The following is a 26,705-nucleotide window of genomic DNA, read 5'->3' on the forward strand; positions in this document are numbered from 1 at the left end:
TTTGAAAAGTAATAACAACAATAGTTAATATTAAAGAAAGAGAGCTCATCAGCCCTTGGAGCTTGGCAAACACCCTTGGCTTGTCTTACATTTTTTTTTTCTTTTGGTTGTGTAACATTTGTTTGGCCAAGCATTTCTCCCTTAATTTTTAAGCCCCTGAGTATTTTAGGGGAAACTTAATCCATATGTTTCTGGTTCACTGCCTCTTAAATCGTCAAAATGTTGTTTTCCAAAAGCATTTTAGTGTTAAAAGAGGTTTATCAGGCACTATACAAGTTCTTGAGGTATTTTTTTCCTCTAGTTGTAGGTCCCAGCAGACATCAATTCGACCCCCAGAGTTTGGTTCTAAATGTTACATCAACAAAACTTGATTGGCATCCCAAGCTGGGCCACTACTCTCAGCACTTTGAAAACTACTACTATGTTATTGGAAGAACACATGTGTTGCATAGAAGGTACAAATAAAAGTAAAAAGCAAAGTTTGAAGGATTGATGGCAAGATTTCCAAGGAATGGCCTCTGTGTGAATTTCTATTTGATTAGCTATCCTTCACTTGCTGATTCCCACAGTGAGTCTCTGCAGGCCCTTCAGCTGCACTGGATCCTGGGAAATTCCAATTTGTAGAAAAAATAAAATTAAAAAAAAAAGATTTTTTAAAAAAATGTTCTGATAATCTTGTCAGAGTGAAAAGGGAAAGAAAAAAAGACATAAGAACACATTGTCTAGAATGCATCTTGCAATTTCCATAATTCACTAAAAAAATTCATTCACTGCCAGTTTATTTGATTTAACAGCATCCAAAGTGTAAGGTTACATGGAATAAATAGCTAATTGGGTTAATTTAATAGCAGGTTAAATCTTTCTTTTATTTTGTCTAAAAGGCACATTAAAATAGTGCAATTTTCAAGTGGTCTTGGAAATCTAAAGTAGAGTTTCTTGATAAAAAAAAATATATAGCTTTCCCACTGCTGGGTTTATAGTGGGAGTCGTTGGCAGGCTTCCAGATAACCGCGTGAAAATCTAAACTGCCTGTATAAGTGCAGAATTTAGTGTTGGGTCTTAAGGTTTTGTTTGGCATCTTGCCAGAGATGTTATGCATTTAGCTGGGAAAATTGCCTAGAAGTTAATTGAGAGGAAAACACTAATATACAACCTCCCCCACCCTTAAGAAAAAAAAAGCCATGGATATGCATATGGTGCTGTTCATTGATAAGATTTGCATGTATACAATAAAGACTTATAGTAAAGTTGCTTACAATGGATTTTCACTGATGATCCACCCACCATGCATCTATCTGCTTGGAGAATGTCTGCAGCTTCTCCATGATGGAGATTCTCCCCTAGCTCCTGCCCTTCTGAAAGTCACTGAGATCCCTTTAAAAATGCTAATGATTAAAGGCTAAGTGATGGTTTATGAAGTTAAGAGGTGACATCTATTACTTCTACCTAATAATCAGATATTTTTTGAAAGGCCATTTTAGTGCAGGATCTCATTCTCTTCTCTCCAGATGAGATGGGTAAAATTTGCTCTGGATCCCCCTATGAAAGGACCCATGGTCTTCAGCTGAGTTCCCCTGACACCGAGGGCCACCAGAGCCTGTGATGGTCTTCAGTCCTCAGCCTTTTTGGCGCACAGGGAGCTCTTCTTGTTAGGACTTCATAATTTTTATGTTGCCTGAAATGTTTGTACCTGAGTGTTGCCTTACCTTCTTCTGGAATCTGCTGGTATTTCCTTCTCTCCTGAATTGTCCCTGTAGTGCTTTTTAATATTCTTATCTTCTTTAGTCTGTGACCTTTTCCCATCTGTGGCATGCCTCCCTCCACCTTTTTCTTTTTCTTTTTCTCTTTTTTTTTGTTCAAGAATCCTGAGAAAAAAAAACCATCAGAGTTTCCAAGGAATTACTGCTACATTTTCTTCTTTGAAATGAAAGTAAAGAAAGCTCCTTGGACATTTTATGTGCATTGTTCTAAGTAGATTGAAATTTCTCTGGGAGAACCACTAACGGCATCATGCCATGGGAGGAATTCAGTGAGTCCCTGGCACCCTCCATATCTCTCCGCATCCCCCTCCTTGCTCAGGGGCGTATTAACCCTGAAGCTGGAAAGCCCTGTTCTTAAATGACAAAGCTCGCAGTCAGTGGGCCTTCTTGGTCACTTTCAGAGCCTTTCTGTAGGGTTTTCACTGTGGTCTTGGAGAAAGGGCTTGAATGGGGAGGGCAGTGAAGACAGAGGAACAAAGCTGGGGTGCACTTTGGGCTAGAAAGGGAGGGAAAAGTGATCCTTTAATTAAGACGAGTGTTCTTTTGTACCTGTACTGTATCCTTTTGATGTGTTAAGATAGAGAGGACATGAGGAAAGCAGAGACAATGGAGTTTGCTACTGTATGAATTCCTTCTCCTTATACTTAATCCTGTCCTTATTGGGGGCCTTGAGTGGAAAGCTGATAATTTCGGTGAGCCCTAAAAGAAGGCAGTGGCTTGAATTCCTGCCACTATCCCGTTGATAATGAACAGGCCTAATGAATGCGGGTAAGTGGTAGGAATCTGTGACCAGCTGCATCGGGGCAGGTAATACAGCTCAGATTTAATTGGGAGCAGGTATTGGAAGGCTGTATTACTTTAATTGGTGAGGGGCTTTCTAAATGGAAAGGACAAAGTATAATGGACAAATTGTGCGGTACAATAGCACTTAAGCTGGGATTGTATGCATTCGTTAATCTGCTGAGGAATGAGGCAATTCTAAACAATTTTCTCAGTGAAACCAACTCCAGAAAGCTTGTCCCTTTTGTTCTCCCTTGGGAAAATGCAAGATTGAAACAGAAAATACCTTTACCGAGGCAATCATTTGCCACGTGTGGAAAGCGGATACAGCTGTAAACTATGAAAAAGGGATCTTTGTAGTACAATAAAGGATGGAAAAAGAGATAAAGCTTGGGATAAGAGTAGGCCTGTCACTGCATCTAAAGGAGGAATAAAGGGATGGCATTTACAGTGACAGATGAGACTCTAAAGAGAACGCAGGACAGTTTAGAGGGGGAAATTTGATATTTAAAAGAAAGGGCTGTGATAATTAAAAGTAGCATTACATTCAACTGTTACGCATATCATTAATGACAGAAGGAAACGGGTGTCTTTTAAAAAGTTAATGATTCTTATGAAACCATTCTCCAAGACTCACACCTGTAAAAAGCGTATGAACATAAATCTGGTCTCACGTGTTCTTATTTCTAATTTCCAAATTGCCCTAAAAAAATTACAAATAGCCATCCGTTAAAATTAGACTCCAATTATGCACGGGGGTTATTGTCCATGGAAGAGTGCCCGAGTGCCCTGTTGCTAAAACAATGACGGACAGACACCAGTCATGCAATCAGGGCCACAAAGGACCCTCTTATGGAAGAGACTCGGGTATAAAATGAGCCCAGGGGACATTCACAGTGAAGCACGTTCTGTTGCCTTGTTTCCTTAGATAATTTATATTTGACAACATCCAAAAGCATATCTAAGGAATGGCATTTATGTGGAAAAAAAATATTGCTTCCAGATTTGTGTCTTGGTGATGAACTCCGATGAGATTGTTTAACAGGATTCTCGACGGCCTTAAACTTCATGGTGGATGAGCCATTGTACTTGAATTCCTAATGGGAGTCTGACATTTGTATATTTCGTTACAGGTAGCAAAACTGGAAAGACTGAATGTCTCCAGAGTTCACCAAGGTTTGGCAGTGGGAGGAGAAAAACAAAACAGGGCATAGTGGGAGTGTTGGTCAGACTTTCCCAGGATCCCCAGGTGGGTTTCATGTATTGCTTAATGTGAAGAGAAGAACCAATTCAGCTTTCCATACTGCCATCAAGGCCGAATTATCTTACCTTGGCTATTGTTCCCAGCTAGAACCAAATCTACAAAGCTACGGTTCATAGGAAGATTCCTTTGGAAGGAAAGCTCTTTTGCTATCCACATATCTAGATCCCACATATTGGACAGCACAGACCCGGGCCTCAATCTTTAAAGTACAGACTCTGATAAAAATAATGCCTTGAGTGTGAAATCATATTTACTCTAAAAGTAAAGAATAAAACCTTTCCTGGACAGTGATCCCTAGTGGCAAAAATCCTGCTTGACACCCAGCAAAGGATGCCATGAATTGTAAGATAAAACCCCAAATCAGTCACTGTCATCAAAACAGATTCCCAATGACCAGGCAAGAGACTTGCCACCTTAGCGTATTTAAAAAGTTGTTCGTGAAAATGGCAACTCAAGTTCATCACAGGTCATCTACCTTAAAAAAGTCAAAATCTGTCCAATTCCTTGGTGGAAAAAGATATGAGGAGGGGGTGGAAAATAGAAAGTCAGAATCCCAGGTAATACTCTGTTTTCAGAATTGTGACAAAACTTATCTATACTGAAAAAGCATCAAGGCTTTCAAATGAAGAGTGTGTGTGTGGGGGGGGGGGGTTATGATACAGATTGGTAATATGTGACCATCCTATACAAGTAGGACAAAAATTCAGAATCAGAAAACACGTAGTTATACCAGAGCAAGTTTTTATGAAACCTCCTACTCTACCCCGACCCCTGGAATGAAACTGAAACATTCCTCTGAACTGATTTACCCCCATCGCCATTTCTCCCTACCAAAAGAATAGGTGAAGAATGTCTCCCTCAGTAAATGCCCTAGTTAGATATTAGTTAACAATGATTCAGCACTGGAAATATTGTATCCTTAAAATAATAAAAAGGTGGGCTGGGGTTGTAGCTCAGAGATAGAGTGCTTGCCTAGCACCCATGAGACTCTGGGTTTGATCCCCAGCACCACAAAAACAAAACAACAACAACAAAAAAAACTAAATAAAGGTATTGTGTCCACCTACTACTAAAAAATGTTTTTTATTAAGACACTATCACAAAGCATGTAAATAAGAAAGAGTAATCTTGATACACACACACACACACACACATTTATTGAGCACCTACTATGAGTCATTCAATCCAGAGAGTGGACAGTATGTTCTACCCGACAAAAAAAAAAAAAAAAAAAAAACACTACAAAAAACTGTAGTTTCTTTCTACAACATGTAAATAGGGGGTTAGTAGTCATAGATAATTAACAAAATAGAAATTTCAATTAAATTTTGTAAGGCAGTGACCATGTAGATCTAATTATATTTTTTCTACCATTGAAGTATCACTAAATAGGTAATCAAAGTAGAGTTCTAATAGAACTTTGGGGCTTTATGAGATGAGTCTCTACAGGCTTAGGTGTCACTTCTTGTGACCTCTGTAGCTCTCCACCATTCTTTAATATGCACCTAGAACAATGGTAATGACTGTGAAATAGCACTCTTCTCTCCGCATATAGGGAGAAATGTTCAGTGTAAGACATTTAGGTTTAAATATGTTCAATATTAATCACTTATGCTATTGATCTGTACAAACGCAGAGAGAACATTAATATGTGTGTATACATATATATACACTCAGTTATATTAAACATGAAGTGTCATATTACAAGACACTAAGAAGAAAAATACCAGGACAAAATTTATAAATAGTTCCAGCAAATGGAATACATAGAAAAGACATTCAAATTTTATATGACACATTGATGTAACTTTTGATGACAAAAATGGGTAAAAAAGTTTAGCAGTCTCATTGCAAAGCCATTTTGTTTTTAATATTTTATAAATATCTCCATGTATAGGTATATATATATATATATATATATATATATATATATATATATAGCTACTAAATTAAATTATAAAATAGTAGCTTTAATATAATTATATCTTATGTTTATACCTAAGATGTATGTACATAGAAATGTATAACTATAAATAATGACAATCTCTGATACATTTTAAAATGACTTATATTATGCATCAGCCTTAAAAGAAGTCTCCAGAATCTCACAAAGTGAATATCTGCTGACTGTTCTATTTGGGGATTATTTTGTGATGTCTGGATCCGATACCAATTTTATGCTTTTTGTGAGATATAATTAATTCATCAACCAAACAAAAAGACCTTCCTATGGGAAATGCCCTTCGACTGTTCAAAAATAAAGATTGAAACCTAAGAAAGGAAGAGAAGAAAAATTAAAGTTTCTTTTGGTTATAAATTTTACAGAATTTCATATGAGATCCCCTGCATAAAATATTCTAAAAGTTCTTCCCACTTCATAAATAGCTCAAAGAAAATATACACTCTACCATCCCAAAGGAGAAGAAAAACGTTTTTACTCTTTCAAAAAATTGATATAGAAGTTTTTTTTTTTTTTTTTTAAATAAGAAACAGAAACAGTAAATCTATTTCACATGCAGGTATTAGGGGTGGATTTTCTTTTTTTTTTTTTCTTTTTCTTACTTTGAACAACACAAATTTATCATCTTACTTTTCTGATTTGAGATGCTTTGTGAATGGATGTCTCAGGGTACATATCCCAAAAGTTCTATCAGAAGAAAAAACAAACACTATCTGTGGGATAGTTCCATAATAGAGGCTATCCACTACATGCATGGGGAAAATAGAGCTGCTGAAGAGCCCAGGAGTTAAAGGAACAAGCAGAGAGGAAGTATACCAGCCTGCTAAGAACCAGCAGATACAACAAGTAGGAGAATTGCTTCTCTCAATTGCTACAGTTAATATAATGACCTATAAATGAGTATGTATTAATCATTTTGAAAATCATTAAAGAAGTAAAATTTGATATGAAAGTTACATGGAAAAAAATATCAGCTTATGAGGAAAGGGAAAGCAGCAGAGAACTTTGAAGGAACCACAAAGAACATCATCATAGTACCTGGATTAAAAAACAAAACAAAAAAAAAATGAAAAAGAATACTATCCTTTTTAGTTGCAAGAAATGCCCGCCATATTTGCATACTTAGGAGAACAAAAAAAAATGAACTTGTTATATGTGTGCTTTTCAAAATAGAATTGTTGAAATTTAAAGAATGGCAACTTATAAACAGCATTAGATAATCAGTGAGATCAAGTATCAATGAGAAGAAAAAAAGGAAGTCACCATGATATGATGAACTTGATTCTAGAGGCATTTGCTCTCTTCTAGAGGTCTCAGAAAAGAACAAAGAAGGAAGGAAATAAAGAGTTTCTAGACATATGAAAATGAAAATCCTTAGAGGGTGACATCAGTAAAATGTAAGTCTAGTTAGTAGCTCTTATTCAAAAACAAAAACAGAACAAAATAAGCAGTAACAAAAACCCGGAAGGAGTGTGAATAAGTGTTTTAGGATCTCTGGGAAATAATGAAAAATTTACAGCAAAAAATAAATGTTCAATCAAGAAAAAGCCATCTTAGCCCCCCCCATATATACATACATATATATGTGTATATATATATATATATATATATATATATATATACACACATACACACACACACACACACACACACATATATATATATATATATATATGTAATTACAAGACCAGTGTGATTCTACATTATGTACAACCAGAAGAATGAGAAGTTATATTCCACATATGTATGATGTGTCAAAATGCATTCTACTGTCATGTATAGCTACTTAGAACAAATTTTTTAAAAAAAGATGAAAATTTCAAGGAAAAAGAAAAAGCCATCTTCAAAATAGGAATAGAGTGTTGTGGTATTTTCACACTCTACTCCCCAACCCCGTCATTAACACATGATGGTATTAGTCTTGAGGGGTGACAGTTTTGGTTACAAATTTTCCACCTCAAAACGAAGGAAGCAAAGTAGACCCTCTGTAAATTATTGTGTATATTTATACAAACTTCATTGGATGGGTACTTGAGGGATCGAGTTTCTCATCTCTGTTTCACATAATTCTGGATATAAACAGAAAAAGTAATAATCATTGCTACTAAAAACTCTAAGGGGCCAGCACATCTACAAAAGTACAGAGCAAGAGATTCTGGATGGACGCACGCAATAGATTGCCCAAGTCCCAGAAAAGAAACCGACTGAAGCTTATCATATCCAGGAGAATTTAGGAAGTAGTACAAATGCCCAAGCAGGACGCTTCTTTAGAAGTTCTTAGAACACCTTAAGCTCTCACCTGCTCTCACATAAAGGAGCACCCCAGCACAGAAGCAGCCTGTGAAGACTAAGAAAAGTGATTATCTGCTTGTTTATCTCAGTGTTTTTGTCTTTCTTAGCTCCTAGCACTAAAGGTAATCTCTATCAAAATATTAGCCGAATGCAAACTAAAGCCACAAAACAAGCATACAGGTCATGTAGTAGCCTTTGCAAAAATTTGTGTGGAAAAATCTCAGAACAAATGGGCTAAACAGTCTCCACATGATCAAAAGGATGACAAAAAAAAAAAAAAAAAACAGAAAACATTAGGAATGGAGAAAATGTGATTTTCAGTGTCACCCCTTTATAAAAATCCAGTGCCAATTGTCAATTGCAACACCAAAAAGTTAAAAGGTGTACAAAGAAACAGGAAAATGGCTCATTCAAAGGAATCAAATAATTGATTGACACAAATTGTCCCTGAGGAAGTCCAGATGCTGGACTAACTAGACAAAGATTTTAAAACAACTGTCATAAGTCTGCTCAAATAGATAAAGAAAAATGCAATGAACTGAAGGGAATTTGGAACACAATATATTATCAAAGGGAGAACATTATCAAGCTAGTAGAAATTATTGAAAAATGAACCCCATGGAAATTCTCGAGTTGAAAATTCATAATAACCCAAATGAAAAACCCCCTACAATGGATCATTAATAGATTTTCAGAGAATGAGTGAACTGGAAGATAGGACAACTTAAATTGTCTAAAAAAGGAGAAAACAAAACGGTATGAAAAAAAGTGAACAGAATTGAAGACAATTGTGGGACAGCATCAAGAAGACTATCATATACATCATGAGAGTACCAGAAGAGGAAGGGAGAAAGAAACGGGATGACAAAAAATCACAAAAGATTTATCAAATATGAGTAAAGACATGAATCTGTGAATAAAAGAAGCTCAATAAAATCCAAATTCCATATACACAAAGAGACTCAGACCCAGACAAATGATAATCAAACTGCTGAAAGCCAAAGACATGGACAGAATCTTAAAACCACAAGAGGAAGACACTTGCTATTCTCAAGGGAGTCTCAACACAGTCATCAGCAGATCTCTCATCAAAACCCAGAAGCAGAAAGGCAGAAAATCTTTCATGTTATAATCTATTAAATATGTATTATATACATTTATATATATATATATATATATATATATGAAATTTTTAAAATGTCAGTTTATAGTCTATATCTGGCAAAATTGTCCTTCAAATATGAAGGGAAAAAAAAACTACAAATTTCCAAGATAAACCAAAACTGAGGGAATTCTTCATCACTAGGCCTTCCTTACAAGAACTGTTAAAGAACATTTCTTCAGGTTGAAATGAAATGATCCTGTGTTGTAGCATGAAGGTATATGCAAACAAAGCTCTCCTATAAGGTAAATACATGAGCAGATACAAAGGCCACTACATGGTAATTTTGGTTTGCAACTCTGCTTTCATTTTCTATAGGATTTAAAAGGCAAAAGAAATATTTTTAAATCTATGCTATTATGCATTCAATGTGTAAATATGTAATCTGTGACATCAGGAACATATGGAGAGGATGGAACTTTGTAGGAGTAGAGTTTATGTATGAAACTGAGGTTAAGTTGGTATTGATTCAAGTTAGCTGTAACTTTGGGGTGCTACATGCAATCCCCATGGTAACCACAAAGAAAGTATCTATAGAATATACACAAAAGGAAAGAAAGGGAAAGGGGAATCAAATATGTCACTATAAAAATCCACTAAACACCAAAAAAAAAAAATTCTGAAATAAAGAAAACAAAGGACAAGAGACATAGAAAGCAAACAGCAAATGCAGAAGACCTTTATTGATACTTATTTTTAATGTCAATGGATTACATAAGAAAAAATGTAATCCATTGACATAGATGGGCAAAACATATGGAAAAAAAACATGTTTTTTTCTGCTTGCTGTCAAGAAACTCACTTTGATTTGAGACACAAATAATTTGAAAGAAAATGATTTGCAAAGACATTTCATACAAATAGCAGCAACTACACTTTAGTTAAAAAACTTTAATTAAAAAACCATTGCAAGAGGCAAATAAGAACATTTTAAATTGATAAAAACATCAATTCACCAAGATGATGCAGTAATTATAAACATATATGCACTAAATATCATAGCCCTGTTATATTTGAGGCAACATCAAGAGATTTGAAAGGAAGAACAGACAGTTTTGCAATAGTAGTTAGACACTTCAATGCTCCCAATGTCAGTAGTGGATACAGCAATGAAACAGAGGATCAATAAGGATTTAGAGGACTTAAGCAGATACAGATCATTCCACACCTTAACAGCAGCATACAGATTTTTTTTCAAGTGTGTATAAGACAGTCTCCAGTGTAGAACATAAATTAAACCACAAACAAGCCTTAAAAAACTAAAAAGATTAAAATTAAATATTAAAATCAAAGTAACATTTCTGATGATAGAACACGCAGTAGGAATCTATATGTAAAAAGAAATCTGGAAAATTCACAAATATATGGAAATAAAACAACAAAGTAGTTAAACAAGAATGGAAATTAGAAAATACCCTGCAATAAATGAAAACAGAGCATGCTAAACCTTATGGAATGCACATAGGCAGTGATAAAAGTGAAATTCATATCAGTAAATGTGTATATTAAAAAACAAAAAATGTCTGAAATCAAAACATAACTATAGACCTTAAGGAACTAGAAAAAGAGTTAATGGAAAGAAAGAAAAAATATTCAGCAATGTCAGTTGATACCAGAAAAAAAATTGACAAAATTCAACTATTTTGTTTTGTTTTCTTTTCTTCATACCAGAGGTTGAACCCCGTGACACTTAATCACAGAGCCAGATCCCCAACCCTTTTAAATATTTTATTAGAGACAGGGTCTTGCTGAGTTGCTTAGTTCCTTGCTTTTGCTGAAGCTGACTTTGAACTCACGATCCTCATACTTTACCTTCCCAAGCTGCTGGGATTACAAGTGTGCACCACTGTGCCTGGCTCAACTATCTTTCTTTTTTAAAAAAAATATTTTTTTAGATGTTGATGAACTGTTATTTTATTCATTTATATATATATGTGGTGCTGAGAATCGAACCCAAGTGCCTCACACATGCTAGGCAAGTGCTCTCTCACCGAGCCACAACCCCATCCTATCAACTATCTTTCTTAATAACAACATTCAGCGAACTAGGAATAGAAGGAAAGTGCCTTAGTATGATAAAGGTCCTATATGAAAAACATGCATATACCATTTTATTTAAAGGTTAAAGATGAAAACTTCCTTAAGATAGAAATGAGACAAGGATTGCTTGCCGTCATCAGACTTACTCAACATGTTACTAGAAAATCTAACTAGAGCAACAGGTAGGGGAAAGAGAGAGAGAACATCCACATTGGAAAAGAATAGTTTAAATGATCTCTCCTGATACATAACCTGATATTATGTGTGAAACACTGTAAACATTTCACAAAACATTGTTGGAATTTGACAAAGAGCTAATAGAAGATACCTTCGCCAATTTGCTAAAAGTCATCTTCCTAAAACCTAAAACTAAATTCATATTTAATGCTGAAAGATTGAATGTGGTTCCTGTTATGATGGGGAAAAAATTATTTTAGTTCCCACCACTTCTATTTCACATTTTAATTGAGGTTATTGCCAACATAAAAAGGCAAATAATCTTAATAGAAACTATATTGGAAAACTTGAAGCACAACTGTGTTTACAAATAGATGACATCATATGTATAAATATATGGTTCATCATTTAGAATCAATATAAAAATGTGTGTTTCTTGATATTAGGAACAGAAAATTCAAAGATGAAATTAAATAATGTAATTCTATATATCAAATTATCAAAAAGAATAAAATGCTTAGAAGTAAATGTAAGAACAGAGATGTAAGACTTAAATATGTGACCAATACAAAATATCACTATAGCCCATGTAAATAGGAGTTAGCTAAGGAGAAATATCCCATTTTTTTTATTAAAAATGAAACACTTTTATGATATTGATTCTCCCCAACCTTAATTTCTAGATTTAACAGTATAAAAATCTCAGCATATTATTTTCTTTAAATTGACAAGCTGATGCTAAATTTTTTTAATTGCAAATGACCAAAATAAATGTAAAATAAAAGAATAAAATGTGGACTTCCGCATTTCTAATTTATTATAATGCTAAAGGACCAATGGTACATAACTAACAGCCCTGGAACACATATATTTATTGTCAAATAATTTTCAACAAAGATGCCAAAACAGTTAAATGATTGTCTCTTATGTAAATACTACAGGGACAAGTTCATGCCCAGCAAGTCAAACCATTGACATGGAATGTCCCACCACACACATCTAACTAAAAATTAATCATTTATCCCATATAAGATTAAAAGTCATTAAATTTCTAGAAGGTAACATAGGAGAGAATCTTCCTGAACATATTTGAGGAAGAGTCCTTAGACATCAAAAGCACAGTTCATTACAACAAAAAAGAAAGATCAGTTGAAATTCATCAAAATTTAAAACTTTAAATCTTTGAAACTTACCATCAAAAATAAAAAGATAGCCAGAGTGTGGTGGCACATGCCTATAATCTCAGCAACTCAGGAAGTTAAGGCAGGGGGGTCACAAGTTTAAAGCCAGCCTCGGCAATTTAGTGAGGTCCTGGGCAACTTAGTGAGACCCTGTCTCAAAATAAAAAATAAAAAGAACTGGGGGGTGTGGCTCAGTGGTTAAGGACCCCAGGTCCAATCCCTGGTACCCAAAATAAATAAATAAATAAATAAATAAATATATATATAAACAAACAAACAAATAAATAAATAGAATAAAACAAGACATAAACTGGGATAAAACATTTGGAAGTAATATATCTGATAATGAGCTTATTAATGTATAAAGAATTCTTACAACTCAATAATTAAAAGAAAAAATTAAAACTGTGTAAAACATTTGTATGGCTATTTTACCAAAGAATCTATATGGATGGCATATATATGTGAAACGGTGAAGCATTTTTAATTATTAACTATATGCAAATTAAAACAACAATTATATACCACTGCCCACCAAAGAGAAAAGTTATTTTTTTGAAGACAATTCTGAATGTCAAAAATGAAAGACGAAATAACTCATGTTTCTGAAGGAAGTGTACAAGTTCAGCCACTTTTAAAAAGTCTTGCTGTTATTTAAAAAAGTGAACAAAACTGAACAAATAACACACCAATTCAATTCCTGGGTGTCAAATAGAAAATTAGTGACACCCACACAGAGACTTAGGGAGTAATATTTATAGTTAAAGCAGCATTATTCATCAAAGCCCCAAACTGAAAACAATACATATTTCCCTCAACTGGTGGGTACACAGATAAAATGTGGTATATCCATATAACAATGGAATACTATTCAGCAATCAAAAGTACCCATTGTTGATAAATGGTAAGTAAGGAATGAACAGAAACATTATACAAAGTAAACAAACTCAGAGACAAAGAACCTCATCTCATGTTTCAATTTATATGAACATTTTAGTAAAGGAAAAACATACATAGAGCAGAATAGTTGTTTTTTGGAGCTAAGCATGGGGTGCTGATTGATTGCCAAAGACAGATATTTTTATAGGGACACTGAGGAGTTCTGAGACAGAATCATGGGATGATTCAACTCTGTAAAGATAGCCAAAACCAAAATATACATATTACATGCACACATCTAAAACTCTATCTATAGCTCTCACTACAATGTACTTTCCTTATCTCTCTACCATTAAAATAGTATTTGCATGTCTTTTTATAGATTTTGCTATTATCCTGGCTTTCTCTTTGTTAAAAAAATGAATATTATTCATTGTTCTTAGGCCAATAATTTTCCTGCAAAGTAAATAAAATTAGAAGGGCACAATTAAAATATTGAAGGAATATTGGTGTGGGAGGGTATACATGCTCTCCACATGCTCAGGAAAGCCTTAAGTAGCAAAATTGAAAGGGGCAAGGAAAGCAGGTGGATATGGTCAGGGTTTGAGACAGATGGTAGAGAGTTTTCATATTATAGCCATTCCTAAGAAAGGCACAGAATAGAAAATCCCCACTGTGTGTTCAGAAAACACCAATAACTGCAATTTCCTGTTAGGGGTCTGAAAGAGAAGACAGTTGGAAAGGTGGCTCTGAACTCCAAATGGTGGCAGAGCTGTACATTTTAAGAAAATCTATTCAGTGGGTAGAAGGACCTCAGTTTAGGAATCAAAGTTACCTCTTGTTTTTGAGTAGGGAATTTACATCACATTTGAAGAGGTGTTTTTAATAATTTCAAAGGTTCCTGAAGGGTATTTTAGATTCTGTTGTGTGTTCTCATTTTGCTTTCATAAAACTTCTTAGAGAATTGTTATGGAATGTACCCATGAACCAACGTTTTCATGTATAGTCACGTTAACATAGAATAAAATTAATAAATATTTTTTTTACCTTGGCTGCTGGTCAAAGTCGATTCACAAAACTATTGAAAAATAAATCATTAAATACTGACAGTAATGTGGTTATTAGAAAAGAAGACAAGTTGAAGAGGCCTGCATTCCTGTCTTCTATAATCAAGTAAGAGAAACACCTTTGTCTCCTGAATTTATTTTATTTATGTATTTTAGTTGTAGATGGACACAATACCCTTATTTTATTTGTTCCTCTTTTTTTTTTTTTTTAATATGGTGCCGGTAATCAAACCCAGCGTCTCACACATGCTAGGCACGTGCTCTACCACTGAGCCACAACCCCGGCCCCCCGAATTTATTTTTAAGAGAAACTAGAAGTAATCTTAGGCTGTGGGTCATTTGAGTATTAAGTATCAATCAAGAAGTAGAGTTTTCGTTTCAGCAATGGGTCTTTGTTATTTTCTAAATTCTAACCAAGGAAGCAGATTCCCTTGTTTCCTCTCATATATTTATGACAACTGTGAAATTTCAGTCACTTTAGTGACACATTTTTGCTCAAGGCCCCTGAATGATTTCAAGTGTGAGAACTTTTAATGTCTATTAAGTACCCTTTTCTACCATCTACTTAACGTATCTTTTTTGGTTTTACACCTGGAATAATTGAAATTTCTTTTAAATTTTCATCATCTTTCGTTAGTATGTCCAATAAATGAAAGACTCAAAGAACATAGAAAGACACCACTGTGCTTAGTGATTATTATCGTTTTTTGATGGAAGGTAATTATTGATTACAGACTATTATTTCAACTGTTGCAACCTTAAAATATGTAATTTTTTTTTAAATGTTGATGCCTTAATTAGTACATTTGCAACTCTTTGCTGAAATACAATTCTATATCTTGTCAAATTTATTTTCTCTTTTATAGGGCTATAAGCTGCATTTTTTACTATGCTTAATTTTTTTTTTATTTTCCTAGTTCAGATACAATAATGAGAATAGCAAGTAGAAATTTTAGTGAACGTAGTATGCTTTTAGTGTATAGGTATGAATGTAATAAAACAGTTATTCTTACTGGTGCCTGGTAATGTTGGAAATTTCAGTTTTATTTTAATTTGAGAGAACAGTCTTCCTAATGACAAGACTTAATCTGTCTAGTTTTGTGCAAAACAATAGGAATAGTAAGAATTATAATCCCAAAATCATGACTTAGGAAAAATTCTGTACTTCTTTCCCAAGTCCTCTTTATTGAAGTACTTTTCATAACCCCCAAACTGCTTTCAACCTATATTAATGAAACAGGTGTGTTATTGAGGCTTCTAATAATTTTAGAAAATTCAAAGGAAAAATACTGAGTGAATTGCCTGGTAGAATTTTTAGTAATGATGTAAAATGTACATGTGTTTACAATGGCTGCCTAAGAAGTTAGTTACTACGATTCAGTAAATCTTAAAACAAACTTGCTTTATTATATGTAGAAGTGATATTAGTTAAATATATCAATATATAACTGTGAGAGACACTAGACAAATTACAAAAATAAGGGAAAAATAAAAGCAAGCATAAAGTTCATATTTAACTAAGGGAGCATAGATGCTAAAATAGTAAATTCTATAACAGAATAATCTGAATTTATTGAGTTCTTTTGGAAGATTTTCATTTTTTCCAACAAGCTCTGTTCACATAAGAAAAAAAAATTCAATTTCGTTTATTAACAGTTAGCGTATCATCTTGAAATGAAGCTCATTGCAATCTAAAATGGGCTCTGTGAGGAGCTAATGAGCAAGCTCCTGCCTGATATTGACAATTAATCAGCCATAAAAGCATTTAGGAGCAGGACCCATTGACAAGCATGTAGGCTCATGCAGACTTCAGTGAAACATGATATGTGAACATATTTGTCTAATTGTACATCAGGTTTTTTGAACAAATTCCCACCAAAACACTTAATTATCTACAGAGGTGATGCATCCGTTTCTGAATCCGTAGGAAGCTTTTTGGTTTGCTGTAACCATATATAATGGATTAAATGAAGTTTTATTAGGCTTTGTTGCCAGTTTTCCCATTTTAATTGCTATAGCAACCTGAAGCCAAAGTTGGATCATTGGATAGAGTAACTGAGCAATTAAAAGGGACCATCATTGTGCCCTGATTATCCTTAGCCCTTAAGGAAAAACAAGTGTTTAAAATAATTGGAATTCTGGAATGTAGAAAAAGAATGAGTTATTTTTTCACACTGAAATTAAGGAATGATAAATCAATTGCTATTTATATTTTTTTCTTTTAAAGCTTTTAGTTGGAAACATTTGAAACATATATTGCATCTCAACTGTGAACATGAAAATTTAGTGCTTTATCTCATAATTAATAAATATCTTACAACTGCATTCACCCTGACACACTGGAGGAGGGGAAACCAGAGTACATACCTGTGGTATGGTTTTGTCCTTTTTAAAATTTTTGATTGATTTGTGAAGTCATTCTGCCACATTTAGGCTACCTATATATTTTATTTTGTTGATAGGGAAGTTGTGGGATAATCTCCCCTCCACTCCCCTTCCCTTTTTGTGATGTTTAAGTCTTTTCAAAGTTTTTCTAATATTTTAATTCTTACAATAATAAAAGGAAAACAAAATTTATTATGTTAAGGGTTGTAGCTAAATACAGCCTTTGCACACTATGGAAGATGAACTAATCCCAGGTGTTCTTTGTGTCCTTTGGTGATATATTTGTTCATCACTCAGAATATAGCACCATTCTAGTATTTTTAGGCTGATTTGATCTTTCTAAATATAAAAGCCCTTCTTTTTCAAAGGGGATTCAAAAAGAATATTGCTTCCTTGCAAATTGTTAGGAAGATTTCTAGCATATTAACAGAACAGAAAAAAGACTCAGTCAAGTATAAAATTGATAAGTAGAAGAGAATACTACACCAGAAGGGATTTGGAGGCAGAAGCCCAATGGGTTAGGAGCAACTTGGAAGTAACTGAAAATTAGAAGAATGGATGCCTTCCAGAATATAGAAAAACATAAGTTATAATGAATAATTTTTAATACTATATTGTATGGAAATGTGGACTTGCACAAAAGATAAGTTAATATGCTATTTTTTACTTTGTGAGAATTCGGATAGTATTACTGCTTTTTATAGTTTTAGCTCATATATTTCACTTAAAATGCAAGCACAATTAAGAATGGTTTATTCACTAAGTCATTGAGATAGAAATGTGTGACTAAGAGAAGAATGAACTGATTTAAGTTCTAAATTAAATTAAAAAGTCTAACTTAGGACATATTTGTATCCCTCTGTCTTGATGTAGGTTCTCCAAACTTCCTAATAAAATATCAATAGAAATAAAGAAATAATTAAATAGCAAAAGAAATTAAACTCACAGACACCTATTATAAATAATTAAAAAATAAAAGACCTATCTTATATACATTATATAAGTTGAATCAAGAATCACTTGAACATTTTCACTTAGGTGACACATATAAGGTAGTTTGAAACAGATGTAGATATATTACAAGTTATCTAGAGTTTGGGTGATAACTAATAACCCCCACAGAGCACAGGTATAATAAAATAGCTCAGGGGTGGTTATTCTTTTCCAACTTCTTCCCCTCCAAATCCCCTTCTTTTCAACATTCATTCACCCATGACAACTTCAACTCCCAAGAAACCACGGGGCAGACACAGGATTACGTGCTTGGATGAATTATACCTCAGGAGGTGTGGCTCGAATACAAGGTTCTGAAAGAGAAGAGAGAGATAGAAACAGCCATGGGGAAATTTGGTGCTGAAATTATGATTTTTAGACTTGTCTTCAGTGAGGGCTGGCATCCATGCCACTCAGTTCAGCAAAGCTTTCTTCTTAGATGCTGGCTAACACTGAGAACCACTCTGCAAACATCAGCAGGTCCTTCTGCTGAGCCAGGGCATTTCAATACTCTGGTAGACAGACATATTGGTCAGTAGATCTATACCTGCTGAGAAACATTTAATCAGGACCTCATACCAGGAAGGGGTTGAAAAACCACAGAAAGCAATGAGGTAGGGAAACAGATATTTATAAGAAAACAAAAACTATCAATGTGGCCAGGCTCTGTGGCACACACCTGTAATCTCAGCTACTCAGGAGGCTGAGGCAGGAGGATCACAAGCTCAAACCAGCCTCAGTGATTTAGCGAGGTCCTAAGCAACTTAGCAAGACCCTATCTCAAAATCAAAAATAAAAAGGGCTGGAGATGTGGCTTAGTGGTTAAGCCCCTCTGGGTTAAAAAAAAAAAGAAGAAGAAAGAAAAAAAGAAATAAACCAGCAGTGTGACAAAAGTGGGTAGTTAACTTGAAGACTCAAATGAAGGCTAAACCTCTCATTTCATATAAATATCACAGAAAGAGAAAATGTTTGAAGAAATAATTTCTAGAATAAATCACTAAATAAAGTAGCAAAATAACACATTAAATCTAGGAATGAGAATAACTTCAAGATGAAACAACAGATTTGTATTAAAATGGAATTGGGTGAGAAGATGTATAAAAAGGAAGGGCAATTTGGCAATGTTTCTCAAAAATGCAAAAACAAATCATCAGGAAAACAGAAAGGTTCTGAAACCTAGAAATTATTACTTTTAGAAATTTATCTGGCAAACTTATTCACTTCTGTAAAAGAAATGTATATAAGATTATTGGGTAGAATTGTTATACATTAAAGATTGGACTCAAACTAGATGCCTATCACAAAGGAACCAGTTGTTTAATTATGCAAATCCATTTAATGCAACATTATACAACTATTAAAAAAATTGAGGGACACAGTCACATTAAAATGAGGAATCATGTCTAAGGTGTATCATTTACTGAAACAGAAGCAAGCTGTAAAAGATAATGTGTGTGCGTGTGTGTGTGTATGTGTGTGTGTACACAGAAAGGCAAAATTGAATCCACATGGAAATCATAGAATTTCATGAGACTTTTTAACTAGTTAAGTGAAAGACAAGAATCAATCACTTTCTCAATGCTGGGGAAATTGACATTGAAATGAAAACCATAAAAGAATCAGAAATTGAAGGGACAAAAACAGATTCAATCTGAGAATATTTCATATTCATAACAAAAATTTACAATCTATAGTATAATTAAGAAATTTTTTTAGCTGATAAAAGAATTCAAAGAAATGGAAAGGAATTCAAAACTGAAATAATTCAAAGAAGTCATTGAATGGTAAACAACCTTGTGAACATATGGAGTCCATACTTTAAAATATAAGAACAAAGAAAATAATATTTTAGCTACTCAGGTACTAGAATACATGGTTCTTAACTTTATTTCTGCAATGTTATGAAGGAAATTAATTTCAAAACATAAAAGTGAAGTAATTGTCATGATTTTGAAACTATGTTTTACCCAAACTGCTGTTCTGATATTGGATATATGTGAATAACAGGACAATCTCAGAAATGTATAAATAGTTTTGTCATATGTATGACCAAAAAAAAAATCACAAAATTGTAACTAAAACACTGAGTGGTACAACTTGAAAAAGCAAATGGCAATATTATTTCATACAAAGCAAATTTTATGTCCAAAAATAAGTGATTTTTATATACTGATGTTCACAGACATTTGATGAAGATTGTAGTCCGTAATGTTTGTGTGCCAATGAGTAGAAAACTATAAGAAACATAAATGTAAATTGAGAAACACAATATCTCTAGGGAATTCTGCCTCCACCTTTATCTTTTTTTTTTTTGATAAGGCAACAGATAAATGCAAGATACTTGATCCAGATTATATTTTTATCCAGATTATATTTTTCTTAGGTAGACATCTTAACAACAGCAAATGTTTGCTTTCCTGAGTTTGAAAATTTGGCCTCTCAAAGCTCATCTCCACTCCCATATCACATAAAACGTCATCTATACAGGATTCCAGTAGAATTTGAAGTAATACTATTATATAAAAAATAGTATTTTTTAAAAAAACAAGCATTTTAAAATAAGACAATTCAGTATCTACTGAGACAAGGATGAAATGTGATGTTAACTGATGGTGTTATTTTTGAACAAGTGAAAAATGAACTCATGCTAAAGTGACATGTGGCCAAACTGAAACTTGGTCCCTGATGTGTAAGATCGGACTGTAAGATCATTTCTTCCCAGAAATCATGAGACAGATGATAGCCAAATCCCATTAAGCCATCAGGATTTAGCCTACAACACTACAGAGAAATTAAACTTGAAATGATCAATCCAATATTTGTTCCTTTTTTTCCTGTGCTCCTCTGTTTTTTTAAGTACCTATAAAATTCACTCACTCTGTTGAGCTCATTAGAGCGCCTTTCTAGTTTGTAGACTGAATGCTACTCAGTTCTGGAATAACTAATAAGCCAATTAGATCTTTGAAACTGAATTTGTGGAAATATTGTTTTTTTAACAGTGACAACCATAGATTTTTAAAAGAAATAACAAAAATGATACCACAATGTATGAAATCTATGTGACAACTCCCAAAGAAGAAGATACTGTTTCAAATGTAAATATTCTAAAGAAATAATAAGAATTGGTCAAATTTCAAAGAATATTTTTAAAAAAGAATTGGGTTTTACTTTTTTTAACATTTTTTGACTTATTTTACTTATTTTCAGTTAATACATTTTCCTTTGTAAGAACAGTTTTAGATTCACAGCCAAACTGTGTGGGGAGAATAAGGAGAATTTCAGCACATCTCAGTTCTCACACATGACATTCCACATTAATGTCCTGCACAACACTCACAGCTTTGTTCTAATAAAATTAACCAACATTGACATATCATTAGGAGCCAAAGTCCAAAGTCAAGGTTCATTCTTTGTGTTGCACATTCAATGAGATTTTATAAATAAATAGCAACATGTGTTCTGTGATAGTAGTATTCAGAAGTTTCCCTGCTATAGAAATGCTCTGTGATCTGCCTATCCATCTCTCCTTTGCACAGAATCCTGGGGCAACCACGGATCTTTTTACTATCTACATATTGTTGCTTTTTCTAGAATGTCATATAGTATAATCATATAGTATATAACCTTTTCAGATTGTCCTCTTTAACTTAATAGTATGCCTTCCATATCTTTTCATGACCTGACTGCTAAGTTCCTTTTAATGCTGAATAATATTCAGTTGCCACGATATACCACATAGTATCCATCCACTCACTGAAGAACATCTTGTTGGCTTCCAGGTTTTTTTTGTAATATTTATTTTTTTTAGCTTTAGGTGGACACAATATCTTTATTTTATTTTTATGTGGTGCTGAGGATTGAACCCAGGGCCTCATGTATGCCAGGCAAGTGTACTACCACTTGAGCCATATCGCCAGCCCCCATTTTTTTTTAAGTTATAGATGGACACAATACCTTTATTTTACTTATTTGTTTTTATGTGGTGCTGAGGATCGAACCCAGGGCCTCATGCATGCTAGGCAAGAACTCTAGCACTGAGCTATACCCCCAACCCTTCAAGTTTTGTCAATTATTAATGCAACTTCTACAAACATCCATGTGCTTTGTGAAAAAAAAAATCTTTTTTTATTCCTTTGGGTAAATATCAAAGACTGTGATTGCCACATAAGAGGATGTTTAGTTTTCTAAGAAACATACAAACTATCTTCCAAAGTAGCTGTGACATTTGTATTCTTACCAATAAATAACAACAATGTTCTCATCATTTGGTACTTTCAGTTTTGGGGATTTCAGCCATTCTAAGGGGTGTATATGGAGGTGCCTCAATTCCCTAATGCTACGTGATGTGTAATAGCTTTCCTATGCTTATTTGCCATCCGTCTGTCTGTCTTCTTTGATGAGGTGTCTGTTCTTTTTTCTTGCCCATTTTTAAATGAAGTTGTCCCATTGCTAATTTTTCAGTTTTGAGGCTTCTTTTTAATATTTGAATAGGCATTTAATTTGGCATTTTATGTTTAAATCTTTGATGCATTTTAAGATCATTTTCTGAAGAATGTAAGGTCTTTGTATAGATTCACTTTTTTTTTTTTTTTTGCATTAGAATGTTCAGTTGTTCCAACACCATTTGTAGAAGAGACAGACTTGCTTCATTCTATTGCTTTTGCCTATCTTTCAAAAAACAGTTGACTAAATTTGTGTCTGTGTATTTCTGGACCTTTTATTCCGCTTCATTAATCTCTTCCTTTATTCTTTTGCAAATATCCTGCTTTCTTGAATATCAGGGTATTATAGTGAGTCTTATAATCTGGTAGGATCACATCTTCAAATTATCTCTTCTTCAATATTGAGTTGGTTGTCTGTGACTTCTGCCTCTCCAAATAAACTTTAGAATCAGTTTGCTGATATTGATATAATAACTTTCTGGAACTTTGATTATGATTATACTGAATCCACAGATCAAGCTGACAGTAACAGGCAATCTTGACAGGATTGCATGTTTTTATATATAAAAATGGAATATCTCTCCAATTGTATAGCTCTTTTTAATATCATAGATCAGAATCTTTTAGGTTTACTCATAAGGATCTTGTACATATTTTGTCAGATCTATATGCAAGTATTTCATTTTAAGGATGCCAATATAAATTGTTGTGTTTTTAACTTCAAATTCCTTTTGTTCATTGTTGGTATACAGGAAAGCATTTGAATTTTCTCTATTAACTGTGTATCATGTGATATTTCTATAATTGCTTATAAGTTACATGAGTTTTTGCTGATTCTTTCAGATATTTTTCATTAAAATACATAATCCATGACAAAAGACTGTTTAATTATCCCTTCCCAAATTATGAAATTGGGGAACCATTTATACATTCTTTACACAAATCCTACTTGGTTATGGTGTGATATTATTTTTCATGCTCTTGATTAAGTTTGCTGATATTTTCTTGGGGTTTTTTACAACTACTTTCATGAATAAAGTTTTATGTTCCCAAATTGTCTTTGTCTAGCTTAGGTATAGGGATAATTCTGGCTTTATACAATGAGTCAGGAAATATTCTGTTTCTGTCTTCTGAAAGAGATTGTAAAGAATTTGTATGATTTCTTTCTTAAGTATTTCCTACAATTTTCCAGTCAACACATCTGATGCCAATGATATCTTTTTGAGAAGGTTATTAATTAGTGTTTAAATTACTATAAAAGATAAAGACCTACACAGATTGTCTATTGCTTCTTATGTAAAGTTTTATCAGAGAACTTCTCTCCAGGGATCAGTCCATTTCATCTAAATTATAAAATTAGTGGGTATGGAATTGTTCCTACTATGGCTTTATTATCCCATTAATGTTCATGGAACTTGAAATCATCCCCACTCTTTTTTATGGTTATTAATAATTTATATCCTTTCTCTTTTTTTCCTTAGGCAGCCTGGATAGAGTCTGATCAATTTCATTGATCTTTTCAAAGAACCAGCTTTTTGTTTTGCTAATTTCTCTATTGATTTCTTATTCTTTAATTTAATTGCTCTTTTGCTCCGATTATTATTATTTATTTTCTCCTGCTTACTTTGGATTTAATTTGCTTTACTTTATCTAGTTACCAAAGATGAGAGCTTGGAGTATTCATTTTAAATCATTCTTCTTTGCTAACATATGATTTCAATGCTATAAATTTTCCTCTTGGCACTGTTTTTGCTGCATCCTACAAATTTTGGTAAATTGTATATCTATTTTCATTAATTGAAATATTTTTAAGTTCCTTAATATTTTTTCCAATCCATGTGTTATTTAGAAGTATGTTGTGTAATCTTCAATTACTTTGGGACTTTCCAGCTATCTTTTTGTTACTGATCTTAGTTTCTGTTAATCCAGGCAACATTAAAATTAATGTTTCCTGAGAGCAGACATTGTATAATTTCTATTCTTTTAAAATTTTAAAGGTGCGTTTAAAGTTCAGAATGAGGTCTATCTTGGTGAATGTTCCACATGAACTTAAGAAGAATGTATAATTGACTATTGTTGGATGAAATACTCCACAGAGTTCAATTTTAAGAATATTGAAGGTTTTATTGTAATTAACTATATTCTTACTGATTTTCTGCATACTGTAACTATCCATTTCTGATACATGGGAGTTAAAGAGTCTCTAACTAAAATAATGGACTCATCTATTTCTCCTGGTAGTTTGGGGTCATATATTTTGATGTACTTGGAATATTGTCTCTTGGATTTTCAATCCCTTTATTATTATTAAAGACTCCTCTTTTATCTTTTTGATACCTCTTTTGGAAGTCTACTCATTGTGAAATTATTATAACTACATTTGCTTTATTTTGATAAGTTAGTGTTACATGATTCATCATATTTATTTTTATTCTACTTGTGTCTTTCATTCACAGCATAGATGTTTAAAGTGATTATTGCTAGATTTGGAGTAACATCTATCATATTTGTAACTATTTTGTATTTGTTGCCCTGTTCTTCACTGTATTTTTATTTTCCACCCTTGCCATGCCTTTGTGGTTTTAGTTGGGAATTCAATATTACTTCATTTTCTCTCTTTCCTTAGCATTTCAATTACAATTTTTGAAACATTTTATTGGTTTCCATAGAGTTTTAATATACATTTATAGCTAATTCAAGTCAACTTGCAAATAACACTATAACATTTCATGGGTAGTACAAATGTCTTTTAGTAATAAAATATTTCTAATTCTAACACTTTGAATAATTATTGTCATTATTTCACTTATATATAGAATATATGTATGTGATCAAGTATAGTATATTTTTGATTTAATTGTTATTCATTTGATTGTTTCAGACTAATTTTTTATTTCAGTTTCACTTATTCCTCTTCCAATATTCATCCTTTCTTTCTGTATTTAAATCTGAATTTCTGACCTATGCAATTTTCCTTCTATATAACAAACTTTTAAGAAATTGACAATATAACAATCTACTGGCAACAAATTATTTAAATTTTTGTTTGTCTATGAGTCTAAATTTCTTTCCCAATTTTGAAAGGTAATATCACAGAGAGCAGAATTCTTGGATCATGCTTATATTGTTCACTCTAAGTGCTTCAACTATGTTACTCCACTCTCTCCTTATTTGAATGATTTCGGAGATGTAGGATGTTAATTCTTTGCTTCTCTACGGGCAAGGTATTTTTTTTTCTTCTGATTCTTTTAAATATGTTTTCTTTTCTTTTTGATTTTTTATAGGTTGAATATAATATGCCTAGGTATTTTGGCATTTATGCTTCATGGTCTACTCTGAGCTTCCTGAGTTTGTGGTTAATAGTTTGTTATTAATTGAGGGTAAATTCTCAGTCATTGTTGCTTTAAATATTGCTTATCGTCCTTCCTCTCTTCTTCTCCAGATATTTCCATGATGCATATGTTATGTTTTGTAATCATGCTGTAATCTTTGATATTTAGTACTGTTCTTTTTTATTCAGATTATTTCTTCTGTTTTCTTCAGTTTTGGAAATTTCTATTGATTTTCCTTTAGATCAGAGATTCTGTCCTCAGCCATATCCAGTCTTCTAAATGGCCCAACAAAGGGATTCTTCATTTATCCTCTTTCTTATCTCTCATAATTCTTTTCAATGTTTTTATTAGAATTTAAATGGTTATATTATGTCATTTTTATTTAGTTCCCCATAGCATATTAATTATAACTAAATATAAATAAAAATTCCTTGTCTGATCAATATTCCTGTGCTGTCTGACTCTGGTTCTGATGTTTGCTCTATATCTTCAAATTGTGCTTTTAGTCTTTTAGCATGTCTTAATTTTTTAAAAAACCCGAACATGATGTTTTAGGTGAACTCTGGTAAATAGCTGTTAGTGGGTGTGCAGCAAAGCTTGAGGGAAGGGGCAGCATTTCAAAAACTTGTAAAAAACACTCAGCCTTTCAGTGAGCCTGTGCCCCTGGACTATGAACTTCACCAGTGGTTCCGGTGCCCAACATCCTCCAGAATGGAAAGGGTGGCTTCAGAGGGCTAGGGTTTGCCATTTCTCTTTCCCCGTGTGCAAGCTTAGAGCTAGGAGGAGTTGCGTATTTCCATTCCTCCAGATCGATTAATCTCTGATAAACCCCAGTAGCTTCATGCCTGGTAAAGTAGTTTCTTCCAAGGGCAGACCTCATTCTTGAGAATAGAATCTTGTGGTGTATTTCCAAATGTTCATTTTCTTCTTATTCCTTTAGAAGCTAATTTTCTGATTGTCACTATGAGAATCAGAGTTCATTGTAGAATTC

This window comes from Marmota monax, unplaced genomic scaffold, assembly GCF_021218885.2.
Source record: "Marmota monax isolate L192 unplaced genomic scaffold, Marmota_monax_Labrador192_F-V1.1 WCK01_AAM20220418_F8-fsc00178, whole genome shotgun sequence".
In the NCBI taxonomy this organism is placed as follows: domain Eukaryota; kingdom Metazoa; phylum Chordata; class Mammalia; order Rodentia; family Sciuridae; genus Marmota; species Marmota monax.